Source organism: Terrapene carolina, unplaced genomic scaffold, assembly GCF_002925995.2.
Source record: "Terrapene carolina triunguis isolate 2854851 unplaced genomic scaffold, T_m_triunguis-2.0 Scaffold192, whole genome shotgun sequence".
Taxonomy (NCBI): domain Eukaryota; kingdom Metazoa; phylum Chordata; order Testudines; family Emydidae; genus Terrapene; species Terrapene triunguis.
This window is the reverse complement of record NW_020664543.1, coordinates 16,275,706-16,291,300: the sequence shown is the minus strand read 5'-3', so window position 1 is coordinate 16,291,300 and position 15,595 is coordinate 16,275,706. Positions and strand designations below refer to the sequence as shown.

Here is a 15,595-nt window from a genome sequence, read left to right as displayed (position 1 = left end):
AGCCCAAGGGGGCAGGGAGAGGAGGGCAGTGTAGGGGGAAGGGGGCAAGGAGAGGCGGCGAATGCAAGGAGTGGCTGAGGGGGAAGGGGGCAGGGAGAGGCGGGGGTTGCAAGGGGGAGCGGTGGGGCAGGCGGAGGAGGGAGTTTTCGGGGTGGGGGCTGCCGCTGGAGGGGGCGGGCAGCGGGCAGAGTCCCGGCTCGCTGCACGTTGTGTCTGTAGCTATTTTGTAACTGAGCCCAGGCGCGCTGCTTCCTTCCTTGTTCGAACGTCCCCTTCCCGGGGCTGCTCGCTCCGGGCCCTGTTGGGCTGCGCCTTCCTCCTCCCCTCCCCGGCGGTGCGCTGGCTGGCTACGCGGGGGCTCTGGGGCCGCAGCGTTAATCCAGGGCGCGTGGAAAGGCTCTGCCCCAAACACCCGTGTCCCCTAGTGCTCAGAGAAAGGGCGCGTCCGTCTCGCCCTGCCCCTCCTGGGAGGGTGGCTCTGTGGTCCCTGCAGTGCCTGGTGCTAGTGAGCTCTCTGTCGCGTGTGCTCATCAGCGAGGTACGGTCCCCCAGCCCTTTCCTGGATAATAACCAGCTCTGGTTTCAACTTCCCAGTGTGCCCCTGTCACTGGGGCTGGCTTCCCCCTCCGCCTCTTAGCCCTACTGAAACCGGCTTTTGGAAGAGGTGGGTTTATTCTTTTCATAGTGACTCCGTTCCTCTTCAAACACCCCCCCCCCCCAAATCAGGCTCTCCAATGAGGCTGTGAAGTGTGATCTTTCCGTGAAACAGCTCTTATTGGTGTCTTAATGTGTTACATAAAAGTATAACATTTAAAGTTTAAAGGCGCACAGTACAGTAATTGCTGCGGAACTCTGAGGGTGAAGAGGGCTATTTCTCTGACGCTTGTCTCTTGTGATACCGACTTTTCAAAGACTCTGGCTGTTTTATTGTAAATAATTTCTTTTAAAGCCTGGTACGAACATTAAGCAATCCCTGAGTAGTCAGGGACTTCCTTCTTGTTTAAAAGGCTGCCCCTACAATATGCTGATGCTAAACTTCTGAAACTTTAAAATGAGCTTTTAAGAATCAACAATCGCTTTCGTTCAGGGCCTTAGTCTTGGATATGTCTACACTACATGTAGACATGGGGGGGAGGGATAGCTCAGTGGTTTGAGCATTGGCCTGCTAAACCCTGGGTTGTGAGTTCAGTCCTTGAGGGGGCCACTTAGGGATCTGGGGCAAAAATCTGTCTGGGGATTGGTCCTGCTTTGAGCAGGGGCTTGGACTAGATGACCTCCTGAAGTCCCTTCCAACCATGATATTCTATGATTCTATGACTACAGAGACTATTCCAGTAGAGCTATGTTGGCGTATCTATGCTAGCATAGTGTAGATGCAGCCTACAGCAACAGATGGGGTTTTTCCTCAGTGTAGGGATGCCACCTCCCTGAATGAAGTTAGCTACCTCAACAGAAGCTTTTTATTATTTTTTTTTTTTAGTCAACCTAGCTGCGTCTACGCTGGGGGTCAGGTCACCATAGCTATGTTGATAAGGGATGTGATATTTTTTTTTTCCACACCCCTGATTGGTCTAGCTATATGGATCTAACTCAGGGGTAGGCAACCTATGGCACGCGTGCCGAAGGCGGCACACGAGCTGATTTTCAGTGGCACTCGCTCTGCCTGGGTCCTGGACACTGGTCCCGGGGGCTCTGCATTTTAATTTAATTTTAAATGAAGCTGCTTAAATATTTTAAAAACTTTATTTACTTTACATACAACAATAGTTTAGTTATATATTAAAGACTTATAGAAAGAGACCTTCTAAAAACGTTAAAATGTATTACTGGCACACGAAACCTTAAATTAGAGTGAATAAATGAAGACTCTGCACACCACTTCTGAAAGGTTGCCAACCCCTGATCTAACTACTAGGTGTAGACCGAGCCTCGAAATGGCAGTTTTCTCACGTCCACCTTGCACTGGTGTAAATGGCTATGCATAGTGCAGGGGCAATGGTGGGCAGGGTCCCACGTCTTTTAAAATGTCAAGGCACCTTTTTAATCTCCCCATTTCTTACCAGCTCCCGTGGGAAGGAGCGTTCCGGGCCATGTGCACAAGTTTGTTTTGGAGATTTTTGAGTTAAACTGGCAACTTTTTTGTTTTGCCCCCCACAGGGGGGGATGCCAGTGATGATACGGTTTGTGCCTAATAGGAGAATTTAATCTAGTTTGTCTCTAGTATATGGCTGGGTTAAAAAAAAAAATTTCTCAGCAAGGGTTGTGTTAGACCAGAGGTTCTCAAACTGTGGTCCATGGATTACCAGTGGTCCACGAGCTCCATTCAGGTGGTCTGTGGATAGTTCCCTCTAAGGTGTGTGCCTGGGCAGCTGCACATGAGAGAATGAAGGGCCACCCACCTAATTAGTGGAGCTGCACAGGTGTGGCTCCACTAATTAGATGCCTGGACCCTGGAGAAGATGCACATGTAAGGTGAGGTGGTGGTCTTGGGGGGGGAATAGAGGGTAGGTGGGAGGGGGCAGTGGGGTGAGAAGAGAGGGTGGGGGGGATTTGGGACATGCAGGGGCCAGAGATAGAGGTGACTTTACCCAGCTCCAGGGCTGCAGCTGCTGGGGAGAGACGCCCTCCTTCCCAGCCTCAGCTCTGAGGCTGCTGTTGCGGGGGAGAGACACCCCCCCCTTCCCAGTCTGCTTTTATTTGTAGGACAAAAAAAAAATTTTTTTTTTATATAGCGCTTTTATCCAAAGCGCTTTACAATAGTTAGCTAATGGTACAAACAACATTTGGAAAGATCATTAAGTGATCTACCAATTTTCAGGTGGTCCATGTGGGCGGGGGGGGTGGAGGGGGGAGTTTGAGAACCACTGTGTTAGACAATAGCACCCTTCTGATGCTTCTCCAGTATTCAAATGACGTGCAAAGTGGTACAGATGCTTAAATGGGTTTTCCTTATTGATAGTGTCACACTTAAGCAAAACAGCTTTTGCAGCTGCAGACTTAGTTTTAATTGAAAGCTATTTTTGACATTTGTATATGCTGCCTGCATCTCTTCCCACTCTCTTTCAGCCTTCTCGATGCTGCATTGAGTAAACGGGGCGCAACTTTTCTGTAAGGCTGGGTTTTACATGAATGCTCTTGCCTAACAAAAAGACACAAACAGTTACATTAGTCAGCACTTCCAAAGCAATTGAATCATCAGTGACAATTGGGGAAGGATCTGGAAAACTGGCTAGAGAGAAACACGTGATGCCGCGAGTGGCGTTCCCACTTAAAGGGAAGAACTTTGTGAGGGAACCTATTTTATCCAGTGCTCTTTCCTTTCTTAGCAATACTGGTGCCAGACTTAAGAAATGTTACTGGTTTATTTGGAGGTGATGAGCAGACTCTTCCGGTCCTGGATGTAAACCGGTGCTGACCTGCCTAGCTACAAATCTAGCATTGTTTTGGCTGCACAAACTGCACTTGGTAAAATATCTCTGCGGACATATTTCCTTTCCCTTTCTACTAGATTACAGTGGGGGCTAATGGCTTAAAACTTTTTTCTGTTTGGGCTTTTCAAGCTTTCACATGGGCTCTTAATTCTGAAGCCTGTCGGGAGCAAATCCCTCTACGTCTTGAGAAAAACTAAAACAAATAATGTAGCTGTCACTTAGATGCAGCCACAGGGGAGGGAAAGAGGCTGGCTGTTCTCTTCCTCAATGTGAATTTTGTCATTCTCCCCTTCCCCCCCAATTACAATAAAGTTGGAAGGCTGACCTTTAGCTGCCCACATCTTCCTACATGCCTTTGTGCTGTAATGGTCACTTCTCATGGGAATTTCCAAAATGAGCTAATGGACACATGCTGCTGTTCTAGGCTTGCAGAACCCTGTGGACACAGAAGGAAGCTCCCCATCCATTTGGACCGTCCCTGTAATTCTCCTCTAATCTGGGAGGAGAAGAGCAATCTTGTCTTGGTTGCATGAGCGCTACCCTGTTCTGCCCTAATGGTCGGCAGCAGGATGAAGTAACACGTGAAGGGCCCCATTCACCTCTTCCCACAGCTGCTCCCTGCTCTTTTGTGCGATCTCTGGTGATGCACTAAGCAAGTTCAGGGGTTAGAATTGTCCCTGGTGGCTGCTTGTCTAAGACTGTCATGAAGTTTCAGCCTTAAAGTTCTTTCCAGAATTGGCAAGTTTGTGCCTTTGTCAAGTACACAGTACTTTTAACCTTGGGTAAACCTCTTGTTGCTGATCCTTCACTGCACATGCTGTTGCCAATTAATCTTCCATCCACTATACTGTCCTTGTGCTTCCTCAGCTCAGCGGGTGGCTCCTCCCTGGCCGTTCCTGAAATATTCACTAGAATACGGGTGGCTAAAGGGACAGTGTTAGCATGATGGGTTCTCTGTGTTCCAGCAGACAAGGATTTTTGTACTGATGTAGCTGTAGCAGTGCAAACCCTTAGCACAGATGTGCTGCGTGGCTCTGGTGTGACTTCTACCAGGGTAAATTGCACCCATGCCTACTGGGAGTTAGTGCTAGTATAGCTATATTGGTGCAAAATCTATGCTAGAGACAAGCCCTACCCTGCCTGACCCCCACATGTACTCCCCCACATTATGAAGACGCTGTGTAACAAAAAATTGCACTGGGATGCTCCACAGAGTGGCTGCGCAAAGGAACAATGTATATCAGTTTATGCTTCCACTGCAACCGCTCTTAAATTGAAAAGGGTATAGCTAACGTGGCTGGACTTAAATCTAGACCTAGGAGGTTTGTTTAGCCATGCCATTCTGCATGCTGTGCTGCCCCTCAGCTCCGGTTTGTGGGTCAGCAGGGTATTGCAATGTGAAAATTGTGGGAGGAAAAAGGGGTAAGTAAGGTGGTGACAAAGTTTGCCGATGACACAAAATAGTTAAGTCCAAAGCAGACTGCAGAGTTACAAAGGGATCTCACAAAAGTGGGTGACTGGGCAACAAAATGGCAGATGAAATCAATATTGATAAATGCCAAGTAATGCATATTGGAAAACATCATCCCAACTCTATGTACAAAATGATGGGATCTAAATTAGCAGTTGACACTCAAAAAAGAGATTTGGAATCATTGTGGATAGGTCTTTGAAGACGTCAGCTCAATGGGCAGCGGCAGTCAAAAAAGCAAACGGAATATTAGGAACCATTAGAAAAGCGATAAGACAGAAAATATCATAATGCTGTAATATAAATATCATAATGCTGTGAATACTGTGTGCAGTTCTGATCACCCCATCTAAAAAAAAATATACACCTCTACCTCGATATAACGCTGTCCTCAGGGGGCCAAAACAATCTTACCGCGTTATAGGTGAAACCGCGTTGTATCGAACTTGCTTTGATCCGCCGGAGTGCAGCCTCTCCCCCCCCGAGCACTGCTTTACCACGTTATATCAGAATTCATGTTCTATCGGGTCGCGTTATATCGGGGTAGAGGTGTATTGGAAATGGAAAAAGATATAGAACAGCTTCCATATAAGGAGTAATTACAAAGACTGGGACTTTTCAGCTTGGAAAAGAGACGACTGGTGGGGGGATACGATAGAGGTCTATAAAATCATGACTGGTGTGGAGAAAGTAAATAAGGAAATGTTATTTACCCCTTTGTATAACACAACCACCATGGATCACTCAATGAAATTAATAGGCAGCAGGTTTAAAATAAACACAAGGAAGTACTTTTTCACACAAAGCACAGTCAGCCTGTGCAACTCGTTTCCAGGGGATGTTGTGGAGGCCAAAACTATAAGTGGGTTCAAAAAAAGAATTAGATAAATTCATGGAGGATAGGTCCATCAATGGCTATTAGCCAGGATGGTCAGGAATGCAACCGCATGTTCAGCTCATTAACCTTAATAGTTTCTGTATTAATCATTATAGTCATCTATAGACTTGGACTGACTTTGTGCCTTAATGGAAGATCTTGTAGTTACTGACCTGGGGCTCTGTATATGGAGAGAAGAGGAAAAGAATTAGTCTCTAATCTAGACTCTGAATCCCACAACATGAAATGTTTTTTTTTTGTTTGTTTTGTTTTATATCTTGCTATGATTTTAAAAAAAATTGCTTTGGAAACAAGTAATTGGGTTAATATGATCTTATTTAAAATCTCCCGCTTCTAATAACCAGCTACTCAGACACCGTAAATTTACTGTCACAAAAACAAGATTGATAATACAGACTCAATTGCTGCTCTGCAGAAGTCAGCCTCTCACAATGTGTATGTTCGTGTTCCTAGTTTTCTGATACTGCTCCTCACTTCGACATACAATGATCTGCTGTTCCAGTCATTGGCTTCTTCTAAGCAGGTTTTTCTGCTGGTGAATGGTGTGAATAAACTTTGACCAGGGACTAGACTGAGTTCACCTAAACTCAATACATTTGTGACTGCCAGGAATCCAAGGTGGTTCAGGTAGGAGGGCTTTTTTTAATGGCTTTGCTTTCTCTGCAACAACTGAGGATGTTGCAAACACCTAAAGCCATGCTAGAGGTGCATTTAATGGGAAAACCGAGGACTTCAGCTGGAGGCCTGGTATGTGAAAAAGGAGAAATTATTTAATATTCAAATGTAATTACTCTGTGCACAGGGATCATAAACACTTTTACTTAATTAAAAGCTTTTCAGCTCATCACCAACAAGCCTCTGCTTCCCTGCCAGGTCAGTGTAGTGTTCACTTCATATGACACTAACTCTGTGTCTTTCTGAGATGTATTGGCACAATTATTCCTGTAAATAAGAATCCAGGGCTCTAGGGGGACTTGCTAGCTTCCTGCTCACTGTTGTGGGAGCATTATGGTGCTTTGGGTAACAATTTGCTATCCTCCATCATTCTAGTGAGCGCAGAAGGCATCCTCCTTTTAAAAACACCCTTTTCCTCTTTCTGTAAATAGCACACTAACACCTGTTTTGCTGTCCTCGGACTTAATTTCTCATTTAGTCATTGTCACTTTAAACTATATACAGGGAAGGGCAGGAAAGAGCTAGCTCACTATTTCCCTGGAGTATTACCAGCACGATCTACATCTGGGGCTGAGAAAAAGGATGTCAGACTTAATCCCTGTGCAAGCTGCTTTTTGTGATATGATAAGGAAGCTTTGTCTAGTGGTTGGACCATGACACTGCCAGCCAGGACTCCTGATTATATTCCTGGCTGTGTCTCTCTTGCTATGTGGCCTTGGGCAAGTCCGTTAGGCTCAGATAATCAGAGAGATCCCCCATTGAAGTCACTGGGAATTAGACACCTCAGGTTCTGGGCTTTAACCTCTCTGTATATCAGGCCTGCTTGATCCTTAATATAGAAGTGTTTGTCACACTCCTGGTGTGAATGCGCTGTATGGGTGTAAAAAGTGAGTTGCAGTGGTGAGGCTCACCTCTGCTCTTAAGGTGGCACAGTGCATCTACACTAGGGGTTTGCACCAATACACCCCTCTTCTCCCCCCCCCCCCAATAAATAAATATCTGCAGTGTAGACAAGGCCTTGGCCTCTCTTGGTGCAAAGTGAGGATGTTGGTTTGGTTTTTTAACTCAGCTGGTAGGTGCATTGTGAGGCTTACTGTCCATAAAGCACTCTCAGATCTTCAGATACTTTGTGCTTGTATAGTACATTTTATCATAACGTTTGCTGCTGGATCTGTGCCTGGTATCTCAGCAAAACCTCAATGCATGTCTATACTCTCCTTTTTCTTGATTCCGGCAGGCTGCTGTTCTGTTCAGCCCGTATGTTCCTTTCTCTCTTTAATCCACAGGTGAGGGCGAGGTGCAATCTCCTTTGCGTGAATCCATTGGAAAACAGTTGTAGAACTCTATTCTTTGTAGCTTGTTTGGTTTTGGGGCAGGATGGAGGTGATGGGAGGATATTTCACAGTGTCTGGCCTTGTGAGGACAGCAAACAGTGAACCTGTGTGTGTGTATTGCACTTGTCAGAATTAAACTGGGCTCCTTGGGGTTGGGGCCTGGCTCAGTGAGTACTTGTAAAGCATGGTGTTACCTCTCTAAACAACAATAGCCATGGGGGAGACTGCATCCTTTTATGGAGAGAGATCTTGGCTCCGAAGTCTGGAACTCAATGCAATGCTCAAGGTGCTTAGATCAGGGGTTTTGGTTCCAGACAGACTCATCTAACCCAAACACTACTGGATGATGTCTCCCTAGGGTCAGACGATGTCCTGTATCAAGAGTCTGTGTGCCCAGAGGGCTTTAGCCCATGGAGAGGAGGGATCAGTGGTATCTCTGCCCTTCAGCTTTCCCCGGTCTCTACAGACTGCTCTCGGGGGGTGGGGGGCTGTTGAGTAGGTGTTGTAGGGGCGGGGTGGGGTGGATGCATTGCCCTTCCGCCATGGGTGTGCACACATACACTGCTCTGTGGGCAATCCACAGGAAGGTTGGAAGAGCAGAAACCCCCTTCTATGCTATCAAACCCCCTTCTAAGAGGGGTTCCAGTGACATTTGCTGCTGGAAGAGTCCCTGGCAGTGTGGGGCAGGAAGCCCAGGTGCTGGGCCAATGGTTGTCTGCCTCCATGGGTCCCTCCTAATTGTAGACCCAACCTCTGAGAAGGACCCTTTCCCAAGAGAATTCAGAGGGCCCTGCACAGGATGGGGGTGCTCTTCCCATGGGGTTCATCTGGCCCATAGAACAGCTGGAGTCTGGAGCACAGACCTGGTTTACTCTGCCTGTTCCCAGTTCTGGCTTTTTGGAAGAGCTCAGGCTCTGAAGTTGCAAACTGGCAGCATCTGTGAATGCAGCATTCGTTCCCCTGGGCAGCGTGTTGGGGTGGATGAATGCCTCAGTGGGAAGCCTGGATTATAGTTTTCAAATTGCTTCTTGGTTTATGAAGCTTTTCTCTATTGCAAAGGGATGTTGTGGGGAGGTTTTCTTTAAACCTTCGGTGAGGGACTGAGCAGAATGTGGTTCAGATGGAAACAGTGGGACAAGCTTGGCAAGCGTCTCTCCCCTGGGGCTGTCAAAGGGCTCTGTTCCTAGCGCACAGATGGCTGGAGCAGAGAACTTTATCTTGGCTGCACTAATGCTCTGGGAAATCGTGCTGCTCGCTAAAATGATGCTTGTGGAGAGGAGGGGAATGGCACCTTGCAGGCAGATAGCAAGTGTCCGTACAGAATTACACATGCTGCTTTTCTTCACGTCTACCTTCTAGCTGGACGCAGTAGCCTGCTTGTGCCAATACTGCTAAAAGAATAGCATACAGAGCAACACAATGCAAAGACCCAGTGAACACCCTTTCTATGCATGAGCTGATATATGTCAAATCTCACTGTAAAATACCGCTAGGCTGGAAGCAGGCATAACGTAAACTGCTCCAACCCAGCTCTGTCCTGAGCTCACCGCCCCTGTGTTCTCCACTGAGTGTTGGCTGTGTCTACACAAGGCGTTGACGCCTTGTTCTAGCCCCTTCCTCCCCGCCCCCCCCCCCAAGCTGCATGTGAGCTTGGCACAGCTAAATATTCCACTCACGTTCTCTTGCTGGGCTGTAAATGTTTCCCTGGGGTGTTTGCCACCCAAACGTTGCAGCACTGTGCTAATGTAGGAGAGCCGCACCATGAGACTGTTTTCATTGGCAGATGGAATAAGCCGAGAGAAGTCAATTACATATTTAAATCTTTCATGGCAATGATCCCATTAGTGGCACAACCAGCACTTTTGTTTTAGGTGATGGCTTTTAACCAAACTGCCTCCCATAAATGTCAGAACCTTTCCCCCTGAATCCTGTGTGTTCAAGTTGCTCGGGTGAGAAGTGGTAATATGTTCCTCGGTCTCATGTCTGTTCCTAGTGGCTAGCTGTTACCCATCTTGTGGTGATTTTTACTGTCATGATAGTACCGAGCGGGCGCTGCCAAGGATAGGGGATGGGATTAGGCTGGTCAGGGACTGGGCCCCAGGTCAGGAAAACACATGCGTGAGACCCCAATGATTTAAGCACCTGCTGAAGTGCTGTTGTCAGTAGGGATGCTCTCCTGTTGGCCAGCTGAATGCAAAAAGCTTGCCTGTTGCCTGCCTGTGGTATCCACGGACCAGTGCTGCTTAATTCGATGACTTTTTAAAGCTTTACTGTGTGTATATGTTTGGTAGGGGAGTGATGGGTGCCCGTAGTACAGGTTAAGAACCCCTCACCCTTCCTGATGCCCTTCAAGTGGCTTTCAGGCATGTTCCACCTTTATCTGAACGGGAGGGAGAACTGTTAAAAAAGGCATGATGAAAAATTGGCTTAGTCTATATGGCTTAGTACGTTGCTTATTCTCCAGCAGAGGGGCCTGGTGTGAAGCTGTCATGCAGCCAGCCAATTATTACGTGTGCTATATACACTGGCTCCAGCTGATCCACACAGGTAGACCCCCCCCCGCATCAGTGCAGAGCCCTATGGATGACTGCACTGGAGTAGTAGGTAGGGTGCAGGACTGGAACTTGGGAGACCTGGGTTCAATTCCTGACTCTGCCATTGGCCCGCTTGGGTGACCCTGGGCAAATCACTGCCCAGCTCTTTGCCTCAGTTTCCCCATCTGTCAAATGGAGATACTTTATACTGACCTCCTTTTGTGCATTGAGCAATATGGATGGAAAGCGCTATATGACAGCTAGATCAGGGCTGTTTGCATGGGGCATTGTTATGGTCCCTCCTGTTCTGCTGAGGACCCTCTTGGCTCAAATGAAAAAGTACAGGCATAGGCCAGGACTTTCAAACAGCAAGTGGGGTGTTCTGGGCAGTCTGAAAATCCAGACAGTTATGTAGAAGGAGATTTTTTCAAAGGCACAAATGGGGAATTATGCAGTTATTTGCTTATGCACCTAACTCCTGGCATGAAATTTCAAAAATGTTGGCCCTAAAATATTTCAAATTATTTGGAAAAATATACAAGGTGATGCAGCAAATCAGAGAGCTCCGCTTTAACCTACAGTGTGATGAGGCACAGTGCAGTGGAAGTGATTGGTTTTTCTCGTCAGGGTGACGCTTGCTTGGGAGAGGAGGGCTTGGTTACGGGGACAACGATTTTGCCGCTGTTAAGTCTTCAGTTTTCAAAGCAGCAATTTGGGGAGGTTTTCGAAGGCTCCAGCAGGAAGGTGCCTTCTTGCCTGAAGTTAAAGCATCACTTTGGAACTGCAGAATTGGCTCCTCCTGCCTTTACATTTATGCAGACTTGGTTTCTTCCTGGTACAGGGACCACTGCAAATCTTGAGGCGTCATTGAACTCGGTCTCGTTAATGTGGTGTAATTTCACTTACTAACTGGTTTGGCAGCCTCTCTGAGAGCGGGAAGCCACAGTGCTAGCTTGTTTGCCTCCCTTCCTGGGAAGCTTAAACAAATCATGTGCTGGCAGGTCATCTGCTTAGGGACAGGAAGCTGGGTGGCTAGAGATGCCTCAGTGTGTAAACTGAGCTTCCCTAAAAGCAGGATAGTCAAATGCCAGTCAGGTGCCACACAGCACACATCTACATGCTGACTGAGTGATCCCTGCCTTAGCATGGGTAAGCTGTCTGGAAGGAGGCTGAGCAACTCCAGGCTTGTGTTGTCATTGTGTCAACAGGTGCAGTCTCTGCCAGGTGTGCTTGTACTAAGCAGTGCTGCTCACAGACACAAGCAACACACCCACGGAGTTCCCAGCCAACGTGTCTGTAATTGTGTGTGTAACTTTCCAGAGTGGGCACTTCTCTGGCAAGCACAATAGGTGGATCTGAAAACTTCCTTGCACATTCATGTGCAGTCTAATGGCTTGGAAAAGCCCTGTGGTGACCTCTCTGATCTCATAACTTGTGAATCAGTCCGGAGGATGGAGCTCAATGTTTTGTTTGCACTGATGCAGTGGGTTACAGTCCATCCTAAAAGCTCTGTAAGCAGGGGATGTAGAAACTTGACTTGTTCATAGCAAGGGTGGTTTCTGCCCACTCAGTGGATTTTTGTCATGTTTTAAAAGGACACCATTGAAGAGTGTGGTTCTCCCCCCCCCCCCATTTATTACAGCATAAGGGCTTGATGTTGACGTGTTTCTCACAGCATGGCTTGACTCCCAGGTTTGGAGGAAGGACCCTGGGCTGGCAGTGAGGTTCTGCAGCATGCCCTAATTAGCAGTTCTCACCCCAATAATGTGCAAATCTTTTGATTCTTGCAAAGACACCAAAGCCAGCAGTCTGGCCCCACAGCTCAAAGCTTTAATAGCAGACTCCTGGAGCAAGGCTCTTATTGTGCCTGGCCTAGTGGAGAGAGCACAGGTTTGGGACTTGGAGACCTGAGTTCCGTTCCCACCAGCCTGCTGGGTGACTTTGGGCAAGTCCCTCCCCTTCCCTGTGCCTCCATGCCCCCATCTGCAAAAGGGGAATAATGATGCTGACCTCTTTGGTAAAGCGCTTTGAGATCGACTGATGAAAAGCATTAGGGTTTCTTTTTATTAGCAGCACATTTGCAAAGGTCTCTACAGCAGACTTGCTCTAATAGGCCCTAATCCTGCAATGAGATCCATCCTGGGGCCTGCATGGAATTCATTGGGGCCCTGTACAGGCACTGGGGGCTGCTCACACCAGAGCTATGAGTAAGGCTACAATTATGTCACAGAATCAGTGACTTCCAGAGACCTCTGACACTTTCTGCCCAGGGCTGTCATCTGGCAGGCCACACAGCTCTCAGCTGCTGCTGGCGGCGGGCCCCCAGCAGCTCCCAGGCGCAGAGGGTTGTGGGGGTCCCCCACAGCTCCATCCGCGGCAGGCAGCAAGGGGACCCTGGAGCTCCCACTCCCCATGGGCAGCAGGGGCCCCACCTGCAACCACCCAGTGGCGACAGGGGCACCACATAGCCCCCAGTTGCTGTTGGTGCTGGACCTTCCTCGTCCCCATTTTATCAGGGATATTTTTAGTTAAAAATCACACAGGTCCTGGGCTTCTGTGAATTTTTGTTTATTGCCCGGGACCTGTCTGTTTTTTTTTTTTAACTAAAAATATCCCTGACAAAATAGGAGCCTTAGCTATAAGCAGTGTTGTCCCCTACTCTAACCACTGGACCAAGTGTCATGAGAGCTGGTTCTGCCAGTATGTGACCTTGGGCAAGTCACTGAGGCCAAAGGTTTCAAAAGTGGACACTGATCTTTGGGTGGCTCCATTTCTGGGTGCCCGCAAAAATCACCGAGCTGGTGTTTCCTCTCTTTGGGTAACTTCCCTGACAGTGGCTGCTCCGCCCGTCAGGTGAGATCAGTCTGCGGAGAGGTTGTCAGCAGGGAGGCTCAGTGTCTGGGTCACTTATTGCTACTGATGCAGATGTACATGTGTGTATCAGTGTTCCATTAGCATCTTCTTCGCCTTGAAAGGGGCTGAATTAAACTCGAAAACACCAACTGAAGCCCCGCACCTGTCTCACCCTCTTGCGTACTGTGGTTTCAAGTAACACTTGAAATGCTAACGCTTCTCTAGTCTGTAGTCAGTATTCCCTGCTAATTGTGTGGTGTCTCACACGCTAAGGGGGAAGAGACATGTTAACAAAGAGAAAAATGTGGTTGCCAGCTGTCACACATTGGCAGAGGGAGTCTGAGACTGATTCAACACCTGAAATACTTTGAACTCTGTGTAAATTGCCCGGATTTCAGGCTGATGTTGCTCCTTTTAGCTTATTTGTGCTTAGGTCTTTTCCCACTGAAGGGTGCCCTTATGAATAGGGCACTGACTTGGGACTCAGGTGATCTGAGTTCTAGTCCTAGTTCTGCCCTGCACTTCCTGTGTGACATTGGGCAAATTGCTCTAATGCTCTTGTCAGTTCCCCATTTCTACGAACTGGTGTGTACTAAAACTCCCTACAATCAATAGTTTTATTGGTATCAAGGTGCGCTCTGCCCATATAGCTTATTTCTGTACAGGAAGGGGGAATAACTATACCAGTATAAGGCACATGTCTACTGGTATAACTGTGTCCACACTAGGGCTTTTACCAGTGTAACCATGTAGGTAAAAAAATCAACCCTCACCAAATAGTTATACCAATACAAACTGCGCATGTAGACCAGACCAAACAATGGAGAGGTGGTCAGAAGTCAGTGATTGCACTGTAGAGTACCCTAGGTGTAATGCGCTTTCTTGGACTCTTGAATTTATTAATCTCAATGAGGGCTGGATTGAGCCATTTTTCAGAAATAGAAGCAGAAATGTGCATATTTGGTGTTCCGGGCACTTCTGTCTCCAAAGGAATTGGTTGGAGATTCCTCTTGTTTACCTCCAGACTGGCATCTTTCCTTCTTAGTGCTCCCATGGCCTGACTTCCAGAGGTGCTGAGTGCCCATGACTCTGAAACCAACGGGAGCTCGGCACTTCAGGCTCCCTACCTCCTTCCTTCTTCAAGAGGTTCCCAAGCCCCACGCCTGTCAATGACCCTGTGAGGTGGGTACATGTTACATCCATGTTACAAATGGGGAAACAACTGCCCAAAGCCACATGCACTGAGCTATTGGGAGAGGCAGGATTAGAGCTTGGGAGCCCATGACATCCAACCCTGCAATCGCTCCTCTAAACCGTGCTGCTTTTCTGTTGTTTAGATGCAGTCTCATGTTCTAGGCAGTCATGTTCTCCCTTTGGTTGTGTCTTTGGTGCAGAGTTAGCCTGGGCTAGCCTAGCTCTGGTGAGCATCCCCATTGCAAAGCACTACCCGTGACAGACCCATGTAACTGCATCCACAGTGGTGCTGTCCTAACCTGTGTGCTGAGGTGGATGTCTGGTGGGGTATCCTGTGGTTCTTAGAGGTGCATTAACCTGGGCTGCTCTATAAATTTGTTCTCCGGGAGCTCCTACTTAGCATGGAGCTGTTGCTTGTGTCATTGACATGAAATATTGTTCTCGGGTCACTAACTTCCTAAGGGAGTGACTTATTACTACAGGCAGTTCTGAAGGCAAAAGCAAACTGCATTTGGCAGTAAGAATGTCTGAGACTGCCATTAAGGAATTCAGTTTGCAAGCCACAAAGTGTCAGTGATCAATAGTGCACCCAGCTGACTGCTCTATCTCTCCATTTCTTTCCTGTCCACTAAACAAAGTGGTCACTTTGGGTACATTCCTCTCAAATTCCTGGTCTTAGTGATATCACTCCACACTCTACCGGAAAGCTGGTGTCCGCTTCTGGCCAACTGGCAGCATGGGAGGAGGTTTTCTTGGACTACATCTCTGCTCAAATGCTGTGTAAGTGCAGCGGAACTGGGGCAGGCAAATCTGGGTTCAAATATAGTGTGGAAGATTGGAGGGGTTAGGCAAAGGCTGGCCCCAGTGGAATTCTGGGATAGCATTGGAGGACTAACAGCACCCAGGCTTGGTAAGCCTGCTTGTTCTCACTGCAAACTAGGCAGATTGAAAATCTTGGCTCAGCCTGTATTGCTAGTCAGGCGTAAAGCACCCTCAGGGCCGAGTTAGAAGTTTTTCTGGGTGGACAAAAGGGGGATTAGGGGCAACAGCTGGGCTTTAGCCCAGACTTACTGCAACGCAGACAGACCTTTTGATGGGCTTTTTTGTTACGAGGCTGCTGGCTGATGGAAGGCTGCTGCCCTTTGACAGCCAAGTTGGTAACACTGGCTAACATGCACCAAATGCGATCAACCGTACGCAGTAGA

At 47.8% G+C, this 15,595-nt stretch overlaps 1 protein-coding gene across 2 annotated transcripts in view; it reads left to right on the top strand.

The window, feature by feature from the left end:
* Positions 1 to 15,595, top strand: part of RHBDF2 (rhomboid 5 homolog 2) — a 78,001-nt gene that overhangs the window by 1,380 nt on the left and 61,026 nt on the right. The gene's annotated exons all lie outside the window — the stretch shown is intronic.